This window comes from Eufriesea mexicana, unplaced genomic scaffold, assembly GCF_001483705.2.
Source record: "Eufriesea mexicana isolate 0111107269 unplaced genomic scaffold, ASM148370v2 scaffold3929, whole genome shotgun sequence".
Lineage (NCBI taxonomy): Eukaryota > Metazoa > Arthropoda > Insecta > Hymenoptera > Apidae > Eufriesea > Eufriesea mexicana.
The window spans coordinates 123,216-147,858 of record NW_016911929.1 but is presented as its reverse complement, the minus strand read 5'-3'; positions in this window follow the sequence as shown (position 1 = coordinate 147,858).

The following is a 24,643-nucleotide window of genomic DNA, read 5'->3' as shown; positions in this document are numbered from 1 at the left end:
TTGCGCTTGTGAACGGCGTCGGCCATACCCCGATGTAATTTTGAACGGGTAGTAAGCCGTAAGTTTCCATTTTGATTTATTTTAGTAATTCGCTAGATGTCGATAATGTCGTTTCCGATGTTACCGAAACGAATTACCGAAACGCTCACCCAACGAATTTTCAAATTCGATTTTCTCAAAAACGAAGCCCCGTAGAGGAAAACTTTATCCCACGTTTTCCACTCAGTTTTACACGAGGAATTCCTCCTTGTCGGTTGTACCGCTATTTTACGTGCACTCTGTACATACCTGTAATTAAGGTTAGGTCAAGGAGATAAGCTATGAGTGATTAAGACAGAGGAGCTTTCTCGTATGCGTTTCAATTAATTCTAATAAATGATACTGAAATGTACAGGTAACAGGTAGAAACTGATAGCTAAGCCTAGCAGGTCTAGCAGTCTAGAGGGAGATAATAGATATTGGTTGAAGGAAGACCATATCTCGAAACATTTGTTAGAAAATCGTAGAGGAACAGGGCGTTTGGTTAGGACGAATGATGTAGGGATCAAGAAATGAAGGAATAATAGATTGGTTAAGAAAAGTTGGACAGATAGGAGGTCCAAGTGGAAGAAAGGTAGCAAGATGGATAGAGGATAAGAGAAACGAGCAATAGCGATGGATCTAGGAAAATTAACTAGTAATATACTCAAATCTAAGTGGATAATAGTAAGGGAACAGCAGAATGGAATAAAATAGAAGGAAATAATCATAATCAGCAAGATTAGGTTAGGAAGAACTAGGTAGACGTATGTACAGGATTGGAAGCATAATCGATGCAAATTTTCTGTTGGTGCAAATGTCTATAATTGCGACATCTTTGTTTCCTAGTATATACTATTTATATCCTTAATGTAATCAACGTGCTCACTTCTCTTCTTCTCTTTCGAGCTGTATATAACTGTGAACTCGATGAAATACATTTGTGAAATAAACAAGGCGTGAAGCGTCGACTAAATCTAAGAATCAACACCTTCTCATAGCTGAAGAGGCTGAAGGAATAACGGAATAACACTCAACGTACCATGACCGGTTAAATGACCGATAGACGGACAAATAAAAGGAGGGAAGCTTGGAAGAAAATGGGATAAACCGAGATATTGGAAATTTGATAATACTCGTGTTAAAGGAAATACCTAGAAGTGAAACAGGCAGAGAGATAACGTCGGATGCAGAATTTCCAATTAAATATCTATAAATGGTTATTAAGCTAGGTAACTTTAATTTGGAGACAAGTTGGACAGATAGGAGAGTCGAGTGAGAGGAAGGTAGAGAACAGAGGATTGAAAAACATGACAGGAAATTTTCCAGTTCTTTCCGTCATCGTTCTGATTCCCCCCAGTTTCCCGCTCTAGGATTTCGTTAAAATTACCGGCGGCGAATCTGTTAAGGTACCGTCTAGGTTAGGAACTAGTGAACAATCGCGGAGTACATTGGCACGCCTGGTGCACACACAGTGGTACGTAGATTCTAGCGCGAATCGGGTGCAATAATATGACGGTATGTAGGTTAGCCATTGCATCGCAACGACAGAAGCCGTACACTTGACTAGCTTTTGCCAAGAGTAAGCTCGTTAGGACTCAGAAGAACTTTGTTAAGCTCCGAGAGCGCGCTGTCGTCAATGGTCGCTCGAATGTGCGGCTGTTGCAATGGGCCACAAGCTTGTACAGCCGTCTCTATGTCTCTCCATTGCTATAGCCATTTCCGATGATCATGATCAGGAAGCATCCTGAGTGGCTTTGATCTCCGCGAGAAGTTGCTCGATACGTTGCCGAGCTTCAGTGGATTTCGCGATACGATCACGTACAAACTGTCCAATTCTGATCGAGCGTTCTGCCTGGCTTCTGAAAAATTTTCTGCATTGGAAGTTATGTATCCGCACGGAAAAAGAGTAGCAGCGATGTAGCATTTTGATACTCGCAGGCAGCGAGTCACTCGTAACGATTGGTTGCCAGCTTTCTGTCTTTAGGTTGCCGAAAATAATGATTTTCGCTGAAACAAGCGCATAATCGATAGGGAAGGATTCTACGTTTAAAAATAAGAACGAAAATTTCGAAACGAAAGAACAAAGTTTCCTCGTTTCACGCTTTGTTCGCGAGCAAAATTCAGCTTGAAAATCTGTTCGGTGTGTGAGCTTTTATTTAAATACGGTGTTACGAAATTTACCATAGGTTGTGTTTAACGTTCGTATTTTTCCAGCTGCGTTCGGTACATCGAATGGTAGAATTACTGCTTTTCTAGGGTGTTTAAAGAGAAAAGTAGTTTAGGTTTAAATCTGCGCAGTCGAGATTTATTTAAATTCCCGCGCGCCCCGCGAAAGTTCAAGCTCGATTTTCTCGAGAACGAAACGTCGAACGAAAAATTTTTATTCTTCCTTTTCGACTTAATTTTATGCGTAGAATCACTCTGCAAAGTTAAGATTTTTTTCAATTCACGTCTATACTGAATTTACCGACATATTTTGTTAATTTAAAACTAGCGTTTTGACGTTCTTCAAAAATTTCTTGGTCCTATGAAATGTCGTGTGATTGCTTTCGAACTTTTTATTCGTCGATACGTATTTCGCTATTACACGTAAAACTATAATTCGCCTAACACTCGCGGAATCGCTTTCTACGCGTCTATTTTCTTTAATACTCCATCACTTCCTAATCAGAATTCAAGTACCGAATTGAAACGCTCTTCTTTTACTCTCCTAACACTCGATCCCAAGTAACCAAGCCAGGCACTTCCTTTCACACATCCATCACACCACCAAACGCTCTTCATTCACTCCATATAAATCCTTTCATCCCTCCAATCATAATAAATATCTGCAGTAGCGATGATATTCGTGTAAGCGTGTAATAAGTGGCAGAATGAGTGTTCGGTTAATTGAGACTCCATCCAGTTTTTCCAACGAGTGTCTCCTCGTTAGGGAATTAATCTGGGTAATTGTCTTCGGAGCCCGTATGCCTTTGAATGCGCGAGGGGGTTGAAGTTTAGCGAAGTAAGTCTAGAGGAAGCTGGTAGTTCGCATTCGCGAGGTATTGTATTTGTTCGATGTTGAGTATTTGTAACGGCGATGCAGTCGTAAATCGTTGATACGTTCGTCAATGTAAATTCAGCCGCGGTATCAATGCACGTCCACGGTGTAGTGAAACTATAGCGAAACTAACGGAAGTGTCTTCAAACGTGACTCCAACAATAGTTCTACATTAACGTAATTAGCCGTGATAATTGGTCGTTGTCTTCCTCTGATATTGCTTCTACCCGTCAGTCGGACAGCGTTGAAATTCACACGTGTACATTTAATAAGGACTTTGAGCAGGGATTTCAGGGCTACTCGTGCATATGTGTGCATTTAGTTCTTTTAAGTTATGATTATCAGGGGTGAAAAGAAAATTAGAATCAGTTGAACTATTCATTGTAGAATTCCCCAGCAATATAAAAGAAAACCTCGTCGAATAGTTAAGATTGAATTATTATCGATATAAAATGATTAAAAAGTGATAAAAGAGAAAAGAAATTATACAGATTCTTTTCATTTGAAAAAATTCGTCCCTGAAGAGGTTGAAGTGAATCGGTGATTGGTCGATTTCCAGAATAATTTACACCTTTGCATGGGGAATTTACGAAATATTATTTTTGTTTAATTATGATTATTCTTGGTGAAAAGGAAATTGAAATCAGTTGAATTATTCATTATAGAATTCCACAGCAATATAAAAAGAAAAACCTCGTCGAATAGTTACTGAATTATTATACATACAAAATGAATAAAGAATAATAAAAAAGAAAAGAAATCATATAATATATAGATTTTTCTTCATTTTAAAAAATTCGTCCCTAAAGAGGTTAAAGTCATCGGTGATAAGAAAAGAAATTATATAATATATAGATTTTTCTTCATTTTAAAAGATTCGTCCCTAAAGAGGTTAAAGTCATCGGTGATTGGTCGATGTCGAGAATAATTTACAACTTTGCTTGGGGAATTTATGAAATATTATTTTTGTTTAGGATTTTTTTTGTTTAATTACGATAATTATTTGGCGAGAAGGAAATTAAAATCAGTTGAACTATTCACCATAGAATTCCTCAGCAATATAAAAAGAAAAACCTCGTCGAATAGTTACTGAATTATTATACATACAAAATGAATAAAGAATAATAAAAAAGAAAAGAAATCATATAATATATAGATTTTTCTTCATTTTAAAAAATTCGTCGTTGAAGATGTTAAAGGTGATTGGTCGATGTCGAGAATAATTTATACCTTTGCACGGGGAGTTTATGAAGTATTATTTCTGTTTGGGACGTAACCAATAGGGTAATAATAAGGAAATAACAGGTATTTAATGAATAATACAAACAAATGTAAATAGCAGGTGAATACATTTATTTATTTATGTATTTATTCGTTCGTTAATTAATTAATTAATTTGTTTATGTATTTGCTCGTTCGTTAATTTATTTATTTAATATATATATTTAGTTGAGAGATTTATATAGTTCCTCAGTTAAATTAGTGATCGTCAGAGTGTTAATGTAAAATTTATATCACACTGTAGAGATATTTACAATTCGAATTTTATTTCAATGCTATTAAAAGTCATTACATAGGTTCGTTCAACTATCGCCAAATCTTTGCTCTCTCAAATTATTCTTGGTGTTACGTCAACACGCCAGCTCGCGTATATACGATTATTACACGCATGTGAATCGAATTCAATAGGTTTCAATGATAATAATCAGAATGGAAATAAATCAACACTCTGTATCATTACTTAACCGCGTACATTGTTCCATCGAAGCGAAATATATTTGTTTTTACATCACTACCATATATTTCCGCAATTTACGATGAATATGAAATGTAAGCGAGTTGGTACACACGGAACGTTTCTGTCGATTCAATATGATAATATATGAATATTACTAAAATACATAAATTAATGACAATTGTCTTTAAAATATTTACAAATCGATTTGTGCACAGGCGTACATTAAAATATGCTATTTCGCATTCAGTATCAGCGTTTCAATTAATCATAACATTTTTTCTATTGATTTAATTATTAGCATAATTGATTTGCAACTCGATAAATTATATTTTAGAATCAAGTCGCATTGTAAGATCATTTTCAGAAGAATCGATAGTTCTTTGCATTCCATTTATTTCATTTCATTTATCATCTATTTTCTATTATCCATTTCGAATGCAATTTTTATACTTATTTCATCTATCATCTATTATCCATTACGTATTTTCACTTATAATTCGCATCTAGTTTATATATCATCTATAATTTATTTCATCCATTATTTACAACCTATTTTTACCTCCTACTTTATTATTCCATATAATTACTTTAATATCCGTTATTTATTTTAATCATTACCTATCAAGTCATTCGCAAATACCCTCTCCATCAAACCTAACCTCACTCCCAGTTCCGCCATTTGAAATCGGTCGCGATAAAGGTGCTTCCGATATTTATTAACAACCCTCGTAAACCATTCCCATACAAACGTCGTTGGAAGATTTTATTATTCCTCTCGCGCGTTCCAACCTAACTAGTCCAACGTGTACTCAACCGCGAACGGGGACATTCATCCTCGTTATCCAGGGTTGCGCCGATACCCGGGATGGCAATACGAAACAACCCTGTTGTACTGATGGTCACGCCTTCTAACTCGTTCTATAAACGCGTTATAGTTCCGCGAACCTTCCCGCGGCGGACTCCTTCCGCGTGAGTCTACTTCTGCATGGCTCGACGCGCAGCGCGCATGCGCGACGCACCACGCAGCGCGCACGCGCGGCGCGGCCCGAGTAAGCGGCGCAAGAAGTCGTATTTTAAAACGTAAGTCAGCGCCGACGACGGTTTATACCGGCCGCACAGGTGCTTATTCCGATGCAATTCGGCTGCATGCATACACAACACGGGACAGAGCAGGTAGTTCGCTTCCATTAACTGTTCTTGTGTGTAGCCAGCGTAACGGCCGCGTTGCGTACCCGGCCTCGCTGTTTATTTATGGTTGAAATTCAGATACAATGCCGTCCACGCGCGCGAGATTTTAACAATTATTACCCAGCTGGAATACGAGTGTACGTCGCTTAATTTGTTCAGCTAGCTGCGCGATACCTCGGGAAGGGGTTGAGAGGAGCGTAGACAAAGGAAGCACACCTGTGCCATCTTTAATTCTTTAGAATTGTCCACTTATACTATCACTCGAAGTATCACCCATCAGATTTAGTTAGAGTCGCGGAAAATAATCGGAAAATTTCAAATGCAAAAATTTCATAATCCCAAAATAATCCCAGAACAACTATCGGATACCAAATATCTTCGCGAAATGAAAAATCAAACGAAATATAACGTATAATCCATCACACGCGGAAACACCATGAAAAACTGATATTCCCGCTTCAACAGGTACGTCTCTGCGAATTCACGACGAATCCGTAATGCGGAAAAATAGAAACGGCCGCGAACCGTGACGTGGATAATGGAATTCTTCGGATCTTATCCGAAATAGGAGATAATGAATTTCGCTATTCGGTTCCGGGGTGCGATTGAAATTATAATCGGACGTTAATTAGTCGCGAAAGGGGTCCTGCGTTATGTAACGGCACATCGATCGTCGATCGGGAGATATTTAAATCCGGACAGGAATTCTTGGGAGAACGGCATCCGCGGAATTATGCATTGTGCAGTGGCCGAGCGGCGTGCACCGGTTAGGGGGTCTGATCAATGGCGGTCAAGATAGCTTCGTATTTCTATTTACCGGTTAATCTTTCGTATCTCGGTACGGGATCTCAGCCAGGGTAGAACCGATTTACCAGAAGTTTGTCCCGGCAAGTTACACACACCGGTGCTCCCGCAAATCCACTTTCCTACCGAGATTCGTACATCCAGCTATCATAACTCGCCGGGATACGTGTTCCGTCGCTGCAGGGAATATAGCTAGAACTCTATGGCTCTTCGATCAGGACGAGTTTACGTCTGTAATTACGAAATTAGTCGAACGTTTATCGGTCAGAGAAATTGTTGTTTCCGGTCGCAGTGTAACTTCCAGGACTTGTGATCCACGCTCGCGGACTGGTGTCTGACTCCGAGGAGCCATGTCGATGCTCCGGCTCTGTCGTTCATCGATCGAACGTTGCTCCTTGGTTACTTGCATATCTGAATAATAAAGGAAGATACTAGTAATAGAGTGCATCGCGAAGGATGTATTTCTGTGGCATTTTATCATGGCTGTCTTTGGCTTTCCTGGGGTAGCAGAGCAGCGGATAGGGGGTCCCTTGCAGCTTTAGGAATTGAAGTGGAAGGCTTCTTCTTATGACGATTATATTTATGTTTCGCACTTGTATTTTATTTCTCTACTGATTACAGTGGATGTCGAGATTGGTTGCTTCTTATACTTTAATTGGATCTAGACTCTGAATGCAGATTCATATTTGATGCATTGGGTAAAGACTCTTGGAGATTTAGGGTTAGAAATGGAAGGTTTCTTCCTATGATGTTTATAATTTATGTTTCATGTTTTACGAATTATATACTTTATTGATATATATTGATTGCGATGAACGTCGTGGTTAATTGTTTCTTGTATTTTAATTGGATCTAGATTCTGAATGCAGATTCATCTTTGATGCATTGGGTAAAGGCTCTTGGAGATTTAGGGTTAGAAATGTAAGGTTTCTTCTTATGATGTTTAGATTTGTTTCATGTTTTATGAATTATATACTTTATTGATATATATTGATTCCAATAAATGTCGCGATTAATTGTCTTTTGTATTTTAATTGGACTTGGGCTCTGAGTGCAGAATTTCATCTTTGATGCATCAGATAGTGCATCTTGGAGGTTTACGGATCGGAATGGAAGGTTTCTTCTTATGACGTTTAAATTTATGTTCCATGTTTTATGAATTATATACTTTATTGATATATATTGATTGCGATGAACGTCGTGGTTAATTGTTTCTTGTATTTTAATTGGATCTAGACTCTGAATGCAGATTCATCTTTGATGCATTGGGTAAAGGCTCTTGGAGATTTAGGGCTAGAAATGGAAGGTTTCTTCTTATGATGTTTAGATTTGTTTCATGTTTTATGAATTATATACTTTATTGATATATATTGATTCCAATAAATGTCGCGATTAATTGTCTTTTGTATTTTAATTGGACTTGGGCTCTGAGTGCAGAATTTCATCTTTGATGCATCAGATAGTGCATCTTGGAGGTTTACGGATCGGAATGGAAGGTTTCTTCTTATGACGTTTAAATTTATGTTCCATGTTTTATGAATTATATACTTTATTGATATATATTGATTGCGATGAACGTCGTGGTTAATTGTTTCTTGTATTTTAATTGGATCTAGATTCTGAATGCAGATTCATCTTTGATGCATTGGGTAAAGGCTCTTGGAGATTTAGGGTTAGAAATGTAAGGTTTCTTCTTATGATGTTTAGATTTGTTTCATGTTTTATGAATTATATACTTTATTGATATATATTGATTCCAATAAATGTCGCGATTAATTGTCTTTTGTATTTTAATTGGACTTGGGCTCTGAGTGCAGAATTTCATCTTTGATGCATCAGATAGTGCATCTTGGAGGTTTACGGATCGGAATGGAAGGTTTCTTCTTATGACGTTTAAATTTATGTTCCATGTTTTATGAATTATATACTTTATTGATATATATTGATTGCGATGAACGTCGTGGTTAATTGTTTCTTGTATTTTAATTGGATCTAGACTCTGAATGCAGATTCATCTTTGATGCATTGGGTAAAGGCTCTTGGAGATTTAGGGCTAGAAATGGAAGGTTTCTTCTTATGATGTTTATATTTGTTTCATGTTTTATGAATTATATACTTTATTGATATATATTGATTCCAATAAATGTCGCGATTAATTGTCTTTTGTATTTTAATTGGACTTGGGCTCTGAGTGCAGAATTTCATCTTTGATGCATCAGATAGTGCATCTTGGAGGTTTACGGATCGGAATGGAAGGTTTCTTCTTATGATGTTTAAATTTATGTTTCACGTTTTATAAATTATATATTTTATTGATATATATTAATTGTAATAAACGTCGTGACTAGTTGCTTTTTGTACTTTAATTGTTTTTAATTTTTTATTTCACGGAATTATAAGGTACAATATGCCTTGAATTACGTGACAGTGGTCAAATTATACTTTGTACACCTCAAATTTGCTTTTTTTCATTATTTTTCGATACACAGAAGCAGAGGATATATTTAATATACATTGATAGTGGCGTGATAAAATATTCTTTTAACTTGAATTTAAAAAATTTCAATTCTCAAAATAGGTTCCTAGATATTGGGCTATTTCCAAATTTTGAAGTTCCAAAGAGGCCATGCCTATTTACAAAAGCCTTTCAATGCTTTTCAATCTTTTCATTCTCAATTAACCCATATTGGTCTCACTTATCGACATTCGGACTATTAATCAAAAAATTTCTTCGCATTTAAGCATGGTAAAAGGGAGACGATTAAATTTATTTATTAAAATAAATAAAATCACGAATCCGGTATTTACTTCTTTGCAATTTTTCGCGTGGAATTTTTGGGAGTAACAGTGAGGTAGTAAACTGGCGTATTTTCGAAAGTAACTTCCAATCCATTCGACATTTTTATCTGGCGAAGTGGCGAGATGTGGAACAGGAGATATCTCGAGATCGTGTCGAGATATTTTACCTACACCCGTGCGAAAACTTGGAGAAAACTAATTGGGCCCGACTGACCATGAGCGTTATCGGGACAGAGTGGTAATAGGATGGTAATTATCGAAAGGGACCACATCGTGATTTCCACTCGCCTCTTGATCCAGTCAACTTTGACCATTAACAAAAGCCAGCGAGGGAACTACGAAGATTCGTTACGCTAGATTACGTTATCTCTGTAGTTACAGAGTTGATTTAGTAGTTGGAATCGTTGAAGTGGTAGCTGCATTTAATCGTGCCTAAGTAATGGCATTTTGCGCCCGGAAACTATAGGCTTACGTAAAATGAAAGTGTGTACCCGCTTTTATTAAAAGCTTTTAGGGCTTTTATTAAAGCTTCCAGTGCAATCTTGCTAAGGGTTTTAGTGCTTGCACCTACGGATGGCACCTTGTGCGTACAGCCCTGTGTAGTCTCTGTAATTATCGATATTATTCCGAGGAAGGTCCTCTTTCGTTGCTGTTCCACGAAATATCGAATAATCATAGACCGACTTCGTTATTCCAAGAAATTACCATTTAAATACATCTCCTCGAAAAATACTAAACAAATTAAGTCTTTTTACGATATTATCATAATATTATCAATTTTAATTAACACGCTGTAACAGAGGCTTCGAATTTCCTTCTCGCACAGCTACATGATAAATAACAAATTTCTACATACTCATATTAATATCAATTTTTAATTATCACACTGTAAAAGTCCCTTTTAATTTCAATTAGAACGCGTTGCAAATATTTGTTACAATACAAAATCAAAATATATATCAAAATATTTACTCAGATATCTTTCACTGGAAAATACGAAATAAATTACGATCTTCCGTCTCCCCTAATTTTCGCGAAAAACAAATATCTTATTCTTCTTTCCTGTGTAATACAATAACTGTAAATATGTAGTTATCCAGATCAAATAGCACGGGGCACCGTAGCTCACTCGTAACAGGATAATACGGGACGTATATTAAATCGATGATTAAACCATCTCTCCGGCAAATTTTCACCTAACCGACTGCTCCAGGTAGCCGATAATGTCTCGAAGCCATACAACGCGTTTCGCGTGTAATAATGATTTAATATCGTCTCTAATAATTCCGCGATGCAATACGGTCATTACGATAGGGTAGGAGGGTAGTTCGATATTTCGACGGTAAATAATTACGTTTAACCGACCGAATTCCTCATAGTGCATTGCTCTGACTAGCAGGGCGATGTGAAAAATACGTAGCAGGGTGGGGGAGAATTGCGGGCTCGGTAATTATGCAATTTTCTCGAGCCATGCGCGATAAGGTTAATCGAGTTGATTCTCGTCTGTTCGACAAAGTTCCACGTTAATCAGCGTTTACGAAGTGCACGGATTTACAAAGGACATGCGTCATAGTGTGCCGCATATGCTGCATGCGCCGCGCACACGGCTACTTTATGCGTTATGCGAACGTTTAATTCGTTCTTTCAAATTCTAATGCGCTCGTCAGCCGGCCGTATCTTCGGGATCAAAGATACCCTGGATTTTAATTAAGTCCGCAACGAGTTTTGATTGGCACTGTATAAGCACGTAAATGCAACGATCTGGATCGTGAATTATGTATGCATGCGCCGGTGAGGCGTGCTTTTCAATTTTTCTCTCTCCTTCTCTCGCTGCTTTATCGAGTTAACAACGCTAAGTTTATCCGAGCGGCGCGACAAATGTGAGAAACTCGTTTTAATTTTCCTTTCTTCCGCGAGATTTATCGTGTCGTAGATGTGTCGTGCTGCTTTTCCGATCTTCGAAGGAATAAATATTCAAGCGAGAAGTTTTTAGGTCTTTTGGTGGATCGTATTTATAGTTGACACGTTGTGGTTCACTTTTGGAGTGTGGACCGTAACGTGTAATCTAGGTTTAGTTGAGATAAAGTTGAACTCTGCTGGGAACTGATAATAAATTAAATTTAAAGGAAAATATAAAAGTGTGCCAATCTTGGGCCCAGATTAGGATTAGGCTTGGGATTGGCTTTGGCATGAATATAGAAATTTATGACAGTATCGTCAGACTAGTTTCTAGCTTTTCACAATTTTGGTTAGGTTAGGATTAGGCTTGGTATTGGCTTTGGCATGAATATATAAATTTATGACAGTGTCATCAGACTAGTTGCTAACTTTGCACAATTTTGGTTGAACAGAAGAGAGAAAAAAGATTGTGAACTGTAACATAATCTAGGTTTAGTTCTGATAAAATTGAACTCTGTTGAGAACTAATAATAAATTAAATTAGTATTATTAACATAATAAATAAAATTGAACTAAACTTGGGTCCAATTTAGGATTAGGTTTAGAATTGACTTTAGCATGAATATATAAATTTATGAAAGTATCGTCAGACTAGTTTCTAGCTTTTCACAATTTTGGTTCAACAGAAAAGAGAAAAAAGATTGTGGACTGTGATATGTAATCTAGCTTTAATTATGATAAAATTAAATTCTGCAGAATAATAATAATAAATTAAATTAGAACTATTAAAATAAAAAATAAAATTGAACTAAATCTGGGTCCAATTTAAAATTACGTTTAGAATTGGCTTTAGCATGAATATAAAAATTTATGGCAGTATTATCAGACTAGTTTCGAGCTTTCCACAATTTTAGTTTAACAGATGAGAGAAAAATGAGCATGAACTGTGTCGTGTAATCTGGCTTTAGTTATGATAAAATTAAATTCTGCAGAATAATAATAATAAATTAAATTAATACTATTAAAATTGTTGGAGAGCTCTAATCTCTCGCTCTAAGTTGCTATACGCTGCATCCAACAACACCTGTTGTTCTGACGTTGAAATGAACTAACAGTTGCACATCACTTCCCTTTAAACAGCCATAAGTCACGTCAATTAAACTCAACTATCGAATTTTATAACAAAGATGAAAAATAAAATCGAACTAACCTTGGGTCCAGGTTAGGATCAGCGTTAGGATTGGCTTCGGCATGAACGTATAAATTTATGACAGTGTCGTTAGACCTGTTCCGAGCTTTTCGAATTTTCTGCTCGGGTTAGAAATGAGAGAAAAGATTAATAGCCTACGAATGGAAGGAATCAGCTTCGTCGGTTTGAAAAAGATATATTTTATTAATAACGACAGCAACAAATCAGTAAGCCTTTGACTCGGGCGCAGTAGTTGGTATAAAGATATGCAGAAACGATAACACGAACATCCATTAAAGTTATCGCTTATTCTTCATCGATATGCACTGGCAAGAAACGTCACCGTGCTTGTAAAACACATTTTTCAACGCAGGCATTAAACGTACAAATACGAACCAACGCATAAATCATGCACTGTAGCACTTTCTGGACTAGAGGCGCAAATTTATGTGTTTGCTGAAGGAATATTGCATAACGGTCAATTGGTAAATTAAGAAGAGAGTATTTCTCGCTTTGCATTTCGTATTTTCGCCGAAGCATATCTGGCAAATGCAATTGCATATTTCTTTCGAATGATACAGTAATGGATAATTTTTCATTATTATTTACAACTGGTGAATATTGTACTTTTTCATGGATGATTATGGTTTTTGGGATACCTTTGCGGATGAGATAATCCTTCAGCAGTAGGAAATTCAGTGGAAACCTTTTAGTTAAACCTAATCTACGAGCAGCTCTCATACCCAGGTCTTCAGACACAGCGAAGAGCAAACTTGGATTTATACTATGTTATTTTTTGAGCAATTTTTAGTTCAAGACAAAGACAGTTTTTCATTTCGGAAATTGTAAAAATTTAAACGCTGATAGTTTCTTCAAAATTTCTTTTTCGGGCTTCAAATTACCAGGATTCGAATCACTCGAGTTTTCAGAAATCTCATAGAAGTCGATTTTTCGTTGCCAAGCAAATCATCATAGTCAGTTTTACACGATACTACTGCTGTGGAAGTAAACTCTAATTCTTTTCCCTTTTTCTAAATATTATAAATATATTATAATTTATAATAGATGACAGTTTCAGAACTATATTTAGAAAAATGTTCTATTCACGAGTCTGGCTCGTGATATTCATGTTTGGCCCAAAATCTTCATCACGCGTGTGGCTCGTGATATTCACGTTTGACCCAAAGTCTTCATCACGAGTCAGACACGTCAAAATACGAGAAGAGGTTAATAGAGTTAGACCTGGTTAGGGTCGAAGTAAAGAATTCTGATATGTGACTGTCTCTGGCGCTGAGTTGATCGTCGTGGGTCTGTCGTGGGCGTGATGCTTCCTTGGCTTCTTCTAATTTTGAGGAGAACTCTCTTGGTGACAGCTGTTCGGTGGTTTTATAAGTTCGTATGTCTACTAATTGGTTGGTGTGAAACGCAAGTGGTTGGTATTTGTCTTCCTAGTGGTTGAGAATAATATTGGGTGTGTGTTAGCTTTGACGTCTTTCAGTGGTGGTAGATGTTCAAACAAATTGGGTCCTTATGCCTATCGTCTTAAGGGTGATTTATTGGACCTTGCTAAGGTTCACCCAAGTGGTCAGGTGACAACGAGTGTCCTTGCGTCGAGGGATTTTGGTAATAAGGACATAAGACAGTCCCCCACTTAACTTGGGCGCGTGGTCCTAGGGCCGCAACAGAACTCGTGCCACAACTCATACTGTCTACAGAATCGTCCTAAATCGTATTCAAAAGATTAATCGGCCTATAACGTTATTAATCCAGGCTACGACACACGTGCAACACATGCACACGTTGAATTAGTTTCGAGAAACATCGGAAACTACAGTCTGTGCTGTTATTCTGTCCCCTACTGTGCATACAGATCCAACAGCCTCTGTGACAGCAGTTAGGCAAAAATAATCGAATCCATGGGCAAAGTTAGATCAGAACCATCTAAACCGACCTAACCTGACAATCCCATGAAAGCTACGCGACGAATCGCGGAAAACTAAGGAAACCCTCGGAAAACAAGCCTCCCGAAGGAACTTTCTGCACGTCGCGAAAGTTGTGGATCCAGCGGGGTCTCGCGTATCGACAGTTAGCCACAGTGGCGGAATCGGAAGCGATCGAGTTTGCCGAGTCGGAGGAAGAAACGATTTTGCATGGGCAAAGGAAGGAAACGGGAGAGAAAGGAAAAGAGGAGAGAATGGTTCTCGAAGTGATTGATCGTCCCGCGAGAACGACGTACCCCTCCCGTCCTCGCAGTCGTCCGAGCGATCGTCGCGTCGCGACGCGACACGTCAATCCGTGACCTGCACGCGTTTCAGGACGCCGTTTCGACGGATAGATTTATTAATGTCCGGGGATAGAATTCTCCGGTGGCAGAGCTGACGGGAAATCGATAAGACGGTGCCCGTGATAACGTTATATTAAGAATAAATAACGATTTACGAGCAACCGCGGAGACGGCAGTCGGGCGTACGAGAAACAAAGGAATTGCAGTTGCACGATCGTCGCGGGTGTATCGAGTCCCTGTTCCTCTTTCGTCCATTTTCTCCTCTGGTTTTTTAAATCGACACGCGCGTAACGCCGAGGGGGGTTGGAATTTGCCGGTAATCAGCGGCGATAGGAAATCGATGGGATGGTAATAATAGAAGAGGCTATATCGAAAATAAATATTGACGGAGGAAAATAAAGTTTCTGCTGTCAGAGTGGTGCACTTAGAAGCGGCGGACGCCGCTCCACGAGGTTAAATAATCTTTGAAATTTAATATTTACAAGCCGGACCGATCCCTGACTTTCCACGTCGGCGAGGTATCTCAAATTGACACAGAAGGAAACATGGCGGACAAAGAGTCCGCGTGGATAGTTAGATTCTCGTCGTTTACGTTCGCCATTACTGCTACCCCGTTCCGAAGACGTCTCTCGTTTCGAAGTCGCTTTGAGAGTCGCGGGGTTACATCAAAGAAATATTATGCCCGAAGAAATAAACGAATAATGTATGCGGGGCCGTTCGCGGTACGGTATCGGCGCGGATATTCGCGTTCCAGATCCGACTGGGGGGCGGGTGGGTGTGGGAAAGGGTGGAGAGAGGAGTTCGGTGGCTGGAAACACGAGGTCGCCAAGAAGGGTAGGACGGGATGATCTAGCCTTGTATAATTCAAACATTCCTGCCGGTAGCGTATCGATTAAGCGCGAAAACGGCAAAGCTGCAGCGGGAAAATAAATATCCGGTGAAAAAAGAGCAGTCGTTTACGAGAACCCCCACTCCGACTGTGTACACGACGAGAGATGCGTATTTCGAAGATAGATAACTGCGAATATCGGGGCAGAGAGGTCGCCATAAACGTGCATTCGACCTGGCCTCGTACGTGCACTCGGTGAGCTCGTGTGGCATACGCGAGCAGTTAGGGTCGCCGATGCTTCCCGATGCTACACGCGGGGGTAGATACGTGAAATAAGCGGGATAAACGAGTGGAACGTTCGTCCGTGGACGACAATGCGCGATCGTGAGTGTAGAGCGGCTGTGGGATGGCCGGCGTGGCGTATCGGGCTAGGTAGGTGTCGCTAGTGTCGCTAGTGTCGCTAGTGTCGCTAGTGTCGCTAGTGTCGCTCGCGCGGCGCTCCGGCTCGCCAAAGACGCGTTCCCATGGTCGAGATCGCCACGGGAAACAAACGTTTGGCCAGTGGCCTTCGACAGGCTTAGTCGGACGTGTCTGTTCTTTGTGCATCCGTGCCAGGCGAATCGATATTTATTATCTTTCGCGTTTGACGCGTCCGATCGCTTTTGGTCGGATAGCCAGTGGCTTTTAATGTAGCCGGCTTTCAGCGAGACGTGTATTAAAAATACCGGTCGTTTATTTTCGCCACCGTAGGCAACACGCAAGGATGATTTTTCTTCGGGGCTGTTTACTCTTCACTCGATGGTAACCGTTCCTTTGGTGGGATTATTTGCTTTATCGATTCCGCCTTGTCTGTGGATAGGTAAATAGTATCGCGGTTCCTTTCCAAGGATTCATGCGGGATATCAAGCGTGTAACTTGATAAAATATTTAAAGATGTAGAAGCGAGTGAATGGCGCAGTTTTTAACGTTAGAACCATCGGATCTGTCTCGATCACTGCTTTTGGGTTCCTCCTTTTGCCAGTTATTCGATGTTTCAAACTGCTGTTAAGTTAATATTATTCTTTTCATCGAGATGGAAACGTAATTGTATTCTACGTTCAAAATTAAGGAGGAAATATAAAATACGATTTTTTAAAATAGGCTTCCATTTTCGAGGAAATTTAATGTAAACATTTGTTGGGCCGCCATTGCTATTTGTAGATCGATGGATACTAATTTTTTAAACCCGATATAACTCTGATACAGAGCCACTCGTTCCATTGAGAATATTTTTAGGCATAAACACGAGCCCATAAACATTTACAGCGAATCTTCTTGAAAACGAAGCCTCGTATGAAATAATGTTATTCTACATTTTCGTTTTATCCTTTCACGCAGAATCACCCTCGATTCATTTACGCTATCAGTTTCAAGCAACCTCGTATGCATTTACCTCTTCCCTGAGCACGATCAAGGCATACGATCTGACACTACCGCTCTTTTCCCCAACAACAATTCTAAAATCACGTTCAGTTTCGCCTATATACCGAAAAGCAGGTCTCAAGTACCCATTCGTGCACTCTTCTCTCGCGGCTGTAACGCCTCTACCCAAACTCTCGACATAAACACCGTCTCCCCAGATGTTACCTACACCCGCAATATTCCCCATGTACACCGAACAACACAGCCTGCGGGGGTACCTCCCTCAATCGCGATCCAACGTGACCATGGCCACAAAGAGAAATCTCGGAAAGATAGGGAAACACGGTCGCGTTAATCCCCGATCATTTTTCTCGCAGCGCCTCTATCGGCGGCTGCCGCATTAACATTCAGTAGCACGAAAGAGATCAGAGTGAATTCCCCGGTTATCCGCGGGGCTAAGAACGGCGTGGCCGTAGATCACGGGGAAATTGCGGATGCCGCATGGCCTCCATCGTCGCTGGAACGACAGCGATACAGCCGGCAGACATCGGTTTTTCTAGATACGCCGATAGAAAATAAAAGAGATAAACGGGGCGAACAGGCAGATACAGGTGGCCGTGTGCACGTAGACGGGAAGAAAGTTTAGATAACATTGGCCGGGAACGCGATACAGGCCGGGGCCTGATAACGAGCGACAAGCCGAGGCTGAATACAAATTTTCATTCACCGCTGCGGGTCTGAGCCGCGTTCGCGTGATAAGTACGGAAAAAGGAGAATGCTCGACGGAGAGTGAGGACGTTTCACCGCGAATCGAATACGGAAGGAGATGCCGTTTTATCGAATTGTCATAGCGCGAGTTTATTCGCGGTCGTGGGAAGAAGCAGAGCCTATCGTTCTCTGAACCGCGGTCGAACACCGGTGATAAATATTCGATTATCGAGGCGGAGCACTGGGGGTTTGGTAAATATTTGCGGAGGAAAATGGTGACAAAGGGGCGGGGACGGGGGGAAATATCGAATCGACGGGGATGAAACGGCGTAATAACAAGTATTTGCGTTGGGTCCGCGGCTTGACGTCCAGTTAATTTAATGAAACTCCCGCTCGAGATATTTTTCCATCGAACGTTCGTTCAACGAGAGATTACCCGCGGATACGCGATTTGTGAACCCGAACGACGGAAAATTGAAAGCGGTACCCGTGTGCGCGGTGGATTACCGATGTTCCCGGTGGTGGGGTTATAAAATATGATCGCCTTTTCATTACGCGTTGGACGCGTCCCGTCGAGCCTTGCGGCGGGCGACAGCGCGCATGCGCGCGGCGTAGCGGACAGCTAGCGACACCATGCGCGGTAACTACCGTGCGCGTAACGAGTGAGTAGGCGATATCGAGGTTTCCGGGGCATAACGTTGTCTGCGATAATTTAGAATTCTCCTCGCGGGTGTAACGACTGCGTTCTCGAGGTTAGAGTAGAGAGGAAAATTTAGTATCAAAATGGCGGAAATAATAGGCATCCTTGGACGAGGAGCTTCTTTTTAATTCCTTAACGAGCCACGTTGGTTTGTCGGGAAGCACAGCGTTCCTCGGGGACTCCGGGCAACGAACATAATCGCGGACTGTAACGCTGTAAATACCAAGCGAACCGTTCTTCACGACGGATGCTAACTTATTTGCAAAGTTAAACAACCGCGTTCCCCGCGCGCAATCTGCGAAACGGACAATCAAAAAGTTCGTCGACCGGCTTGCTTGCCGACACTGGAACCTCGTGCCATTAAACGCGGAGGCAGACATTGCGCTTTTCTGACATTTCAAATTGGACGAATCGGGAGAGGAAGAGAGAGGCAGAGAGGTAACTCGATTAGAAGGACGATGAAATTCTTTGCTGGACTTTGTGTTATTTCTGGTGAGATTTTGGAAAGTGAAGTGGACGAAGAGATTTCTTGGTAATCGAGTACAGATAGTGTAAAATTGTTCTCCAAGTTCTGACATTACTTCATTTTATTTTTAATTTTACATATACGTGTTATTTTCAGTGCAATTTTTAGAAGGAAAATTAATGAACAGATTTGTTAATTACAAAATGATAGAATAGATGGTGTAATATTTTCCTTTGTATCGAAATACCAGGTTTGATAATAATTGCATATAAATCATACAAAATCATTCTCGATATCTCTATTTCGATTTTATTTTTATTTCTTTATTAATTTTCAATACAATTTTTGAACATACGACTAGATTTATTAAATCTAAAATTATTCTCGGGACGTAAATAATCCTTCCATTCCGCGATGCAATTAAAAATTTATATTTTGGTCAATTTCTCGGAGGTTCTAACATCTTCTGATAGCCCTCCGAGTACCAACGCCAACCTATTTTCTTTCTGACCGACAACGAGCATAATCGACCACCGCGACGCGTCTATGTCGGCGTCTTCGCAGTTTTTCCAGGAAGAAGACTCTTCCCTTTCGCGAGGCAATTTACTCCCGCGTTCAGAGGTGTATCTCCATTAGCGAGTAGGATGGCGTGTGTACCCTGGCTCGCGGGGATAAAAGAATTTACAATTCGCGCGCGAGGAATTCCAGCCCATGCACGGATTATACTCCTTCCTCTTTTCTATTCACGAGTGTACACGTGCAGGCTTCTTTTATCTTCTTCCTCCTTTTTCTTCCCTTCCTTTCTCTCGCGTTTCGTTTTTGCATGGGGTAATAGCTGGAAAGGGGTTGAATAAGTGTCGTACCTTGGGACTTAATAATGAGCACTATTAAATGGATTAAAATGACGTTAAAACGATGGTTTCCTCTGTTTTCCTATATTTCATAGATTTTATGCGTTTTATTTTTCGATTTATTGGAAATCTTCCGTTTCCTTTCAGAAAATTATTATTCGTGTTTGTTTATGCGAAAGGGCGGTTGAGTATAGGTTCTTGTTTTTATCTCACTATTATTATCTGTATATACTGTGTGCATGTTCCCTTTTTGTTGCTTTTGATATTTGCATGGGGTAACAGGTGGGCAGGTGTTGAATAAGTGTGGTATCGTGAGACTCGATGATGAGGGCTATTAAATGATTCAAAATGACGTTGGAACGATGGTTTCCTGTATTCTGGTATATTTTATAGATTTTATGAATTTTATTCTTGGCATTTTGTATTTTATTTATTTATTGATGTTTGTTTATGCACAAGGGTCGTCGAGTATAGGTTCCTGTTTCTATGGTATTATTATCATCTGTATATAGTGTGTATATATATATTTTACAGATCGATAGTTATAGCGTTAAATGGCAAATGCTGCGAATAGTTGAGAGATTAAAAAGGGGTGTAAATTCGAAATTAAACTCGATATTAAATTCTGCAGGAGGAAAGAATAATTTGTTGCAGCTTTTTAGGTTATCACGAGGCAGAGCTGGTTATGTTAGTGCAATCTTGGAAATTATAGTTTCGGATCTGAATGCTATTTAAAGAAATAAAATTTATGGTCATTTTGTGTGTGAAATAGCAGTGAAAAAATGAAATCGTCGAAAATACCTGCACGAATTTTTTTAATAAATTATATACCATTATGATATTTTAATATCCTATGCCATAATTTCATATATTCATCGTTGCAATATTTTAATATTTTATACAATAATTTCTTCTGGTCGACATAGTGAATTCACCACGTTCCTTATACCTCTCCCTTTCATTTTAATGCAAATTTGTCAGCCAAGTGGAAAGGAAGGAGGAAAATTGGGAAAAATTACTGGGTCGTGTGGTTAAATTGTTTCATGGTCGTCGTGAATTATAGCGTTTCGCGTATGATCGATTTTAATAGCTGATATAACATGTTCGAAATTGAAGTGTTCTTTGAACCTGCTAATTTTCAGACTTTTTGCCAATTTTATGCAACCCACGTCTACCTAGATTATTAAACACGCGTTCTTTCTCACTTTTATATTTCACGAGACACCATTCCAGTACATAAACTGCCAAAGGAATCCTCCAAATCGTTCTCTGTTCCCTAAAATAATTTATTTCACGGTTCCACGTTTCTGGAAATATTTTTCTACGTAAAATTTCCAATTCTTCGCTTTCTTCCCATTTCTCTTGGATTTCTTTCTCTTGTTCCCCTTCGGAGATAACACTCGAGACGAACACGCGTCATTTACAGTGGGAATATCGAGCTGGAATCACGAGAGACTCTCTCGATTACTCTTTAGGACTGATGGTGAATCCACTGATATTTATGATTCATTCGCTATAGCTCGAGCACATTTGCGAGAAGGAAATCTGTTTGATTTTAAAAAATAGCTGGAAGAAAGAGATGGACGCAAGAACGGATCACATTTTTTCGTTATTTTATACTTGGCAGTTTAATATCCTTAGGATGCGATTCGAGAAATTTGTTCGTTAATAGAGTCAGTGATGAGACTTTGATTCAGAGAGGCTATTTGTTACGGGATCCCATTGGAAAATGTGGAAATAAAACAATGTTTGGGTACCTTGGTATTCCATGAAGATCATCCAGATTATGCGATTTCTTCCCTTTTTTAGCAATGCGTTTCAAATCTACTTTATTTTTACGTATTTAGACAAATTTGTGAATTTCTGTCTTGCTGTTTCATTATATCTCCCTATTTATTAAAATATGGGGATGTTTCCCGAAGTTGGAGTATTTTTATTGCGTGAGTGTGTAGTGGATTAGGTTTCAGTTGGAAGGGATCAAAGGAAAAGAAAGGGATGGTGTTACGTCCCTGGGCATGCAAGGGACTCATAGGTAAGGCTACCTAGCAGGTTCTTGCCTTAGACGGGGATGCTATTGGAAGGTTTGGAATTTTTATATGCAACGTGTCGTAGTACAATCGATACAGGGCGATTCTACGTGAAAAAGCAAATCGAAAATAAAGAATAAAATTTTTTCATTCGAAGCTTCGTTTTCGCGGAAATCGACTTTGAATATTTACGGAGTACGCGTGCACTTAACTCTATGGCGGATGGACCACCAGTGTACTCCCTGAGTATTCAAAGTCGATTTCCTCGAAAACGAAGCTTCGAATGAAAAAATTTTATTCTTTATTTCCGATTTGCTTTTTCACGTGGAATCACCCCCTACCGATTTTATGGTGCTAGGACACCGTATATAGAAATCAGAGGGTTCACCACTTGCGAGGAATTCGGTCTTCCTCGATTCCCTCTGGTGATGAGTGTATGAATGGTGCCAGGAATCTTTGAAGGTTCGAATTTTGTAAAAAGTTGCACGAAAGAATTCCCATACGCGTATTTTCACCAGAATCCCTTCTTGAAGCTACGTGCACACGGTGGGAAGAGTACGATACTAAGCTATTATCTGTGTCCGCTATGTTTACGTAGGTAACTATTAAGGATAGGCAGTTCTAGTGTTAATCCATCATCCGAGTTTGTCCAAACAAGATCACCATCGTCGTCTCGTCCAAGCCAGCTGCGTTCAGGTTACGTGTCGACGCGTACACGCGTTTAGGCGTGCAACTGCCTCCCGTTTTCCCGTGCTCCCGGCGCGGGCTGGTAATTATAAGTAGGGTAACGCACTGCAGCTCGTGAGAGCGTTGGCTGAGAAAAGAAAGAAGCGGCAAGAAGAGGCAGAAGAAGAGGCGAAAGAAGATAGAGGAGGGGAAAAAGGAGCAGGCGAAAGCAGAGACGAAGCAGGCCCTCTTGAAGCGGCAGCCGCGCGCGTACATAAGCGTCCGCTTGAAAAGAGGCGCGAACAGGACAACTCTCGAGCGTAAGACTGCAGATACACGCGTAGCTTTTCAGTTCAATCTCGAGTACCCTTCTTCCTCTTGCCTCATGATACGCAGGCCGATCGAAAATCCCTGTTAAGTGGCTTTCCTCGCGACGTTCCTCCCTCCGACTCTCTTTTACACTTCTTATTCATACTTTCCCTTTCTCTCGCTTTCTTCGGCGCCTCAATTTTCCCGCCCGTTTGCCCGTCACCTCGCGATTCTCCTCCATTTTGTACGCGCGATCTCGCTGTTACGTCGCGGGAGGATTGCAAGGCCCCGTTGAGCGGCTTATTCTGACGTGAGTGATACAGGTCTGGTTAGGGTTGAGCTTCAGTCACCATTTCATAAAATTTCGAAGATCTGTATTAATTAATATATCAAATTTAATGTAACGTAACAGTGTGCGAGATATCCAAATCAAATAATTCTACAATTCTATTATTATACAATTTATTGCTCAAAAAAGTATCGTCAGTTTTTTAGTAAAGAATCTTTGAACTTCTACTCCTCTTTAGCCAAGAAATCGACGAGTGCAAAGGGTTAAATGATCGAGTTGCGCGACTGTTCTCCGTTTGAACCGATTCAACGTGGTGTAGCAACCATCATTCTCAATTTCGCCGGTAGATGGCTTCCTACTTGAACGTGGTTCGAGGACTTTCTCGCAAGTCCTCGGAAGGCCTCCGCTTTCCTATATATACAACTTCCAGACTTTTAATAATATCCCCGTTTAAGGGGATAGCCTTACCGATGAGTCCACTAGGTGTCCAATGACGAAACGTATCCCTTGCTTTTCCCTTCACCACTTCTAGTACCACCACTATATTGAAGATACGTACGACCCAACGACTTCAACTACGGTGAGGGGGAGGATCCCCTACAGTGGTGTTTCGCGATTGTTCTCCATTTGAACCTATTGATCGTGGTATTTCGCGATTGTTCTCCATTTCAACCGATTGATCGTGGTATTTCGCGATTATTCTCCATTTCAACCGATTGATCGTTGTGTTTCGCGTTGAGTCCCCGTTCGTTTCCTGTCTCACAATCAGTGGTTGTATAAATTTGAGTGTATATGCGATTGGTTGATGTGAGGTGTGAGTGTGATGGGTCTGTGTTTTCCTATTGGTTGTGAATAATGTTAGAGATGTGTGGTGACTGTCTAACAAATTGGGCCTCTATGCCCATCGTTTCAGGGGTGGATTTATCGATTCTTGCTAGGGTCTAACACAAGTGGAAGGTCGGACCCGTGTATCCACGAATAATGGGATGCTGACAATAGGGAAATGAAACAGTTAGTTTGACTTGGGACGTTCGGTCCCAGGGGCGGAACACTCGTCGCCCTCCACTTTTCTCGTGGAACTCTGCTCGTTGCAACATCCACGTCTTCGCGAGATCTGAAGCGTAGAGGCCCCAGAGGCTTCCCAAAGGTTTCGTTTAACGGTGGTTAAAGTTATTGGTTGAGTTTCGACGGATCGGACGTGGAATTCCTTTAAATTTCGTCATTCTTTTTTTCTTCCCGTTTCTTTTTTTCTGTGTGTTTGATAGATTGTCCTTCGGGATCTATCGCGTTTAATTCCTTTGCGGGATGAATTGCGAGTCAGAATGAATTTGCTCCGATTAAAGCGTGCTCTATTTTGAGACCGATCACGCCACGGTATTTTAATTAAACGAAGCCCGAGGATTTACGTACACCCGCGTTCGTAAGTATTAGGACA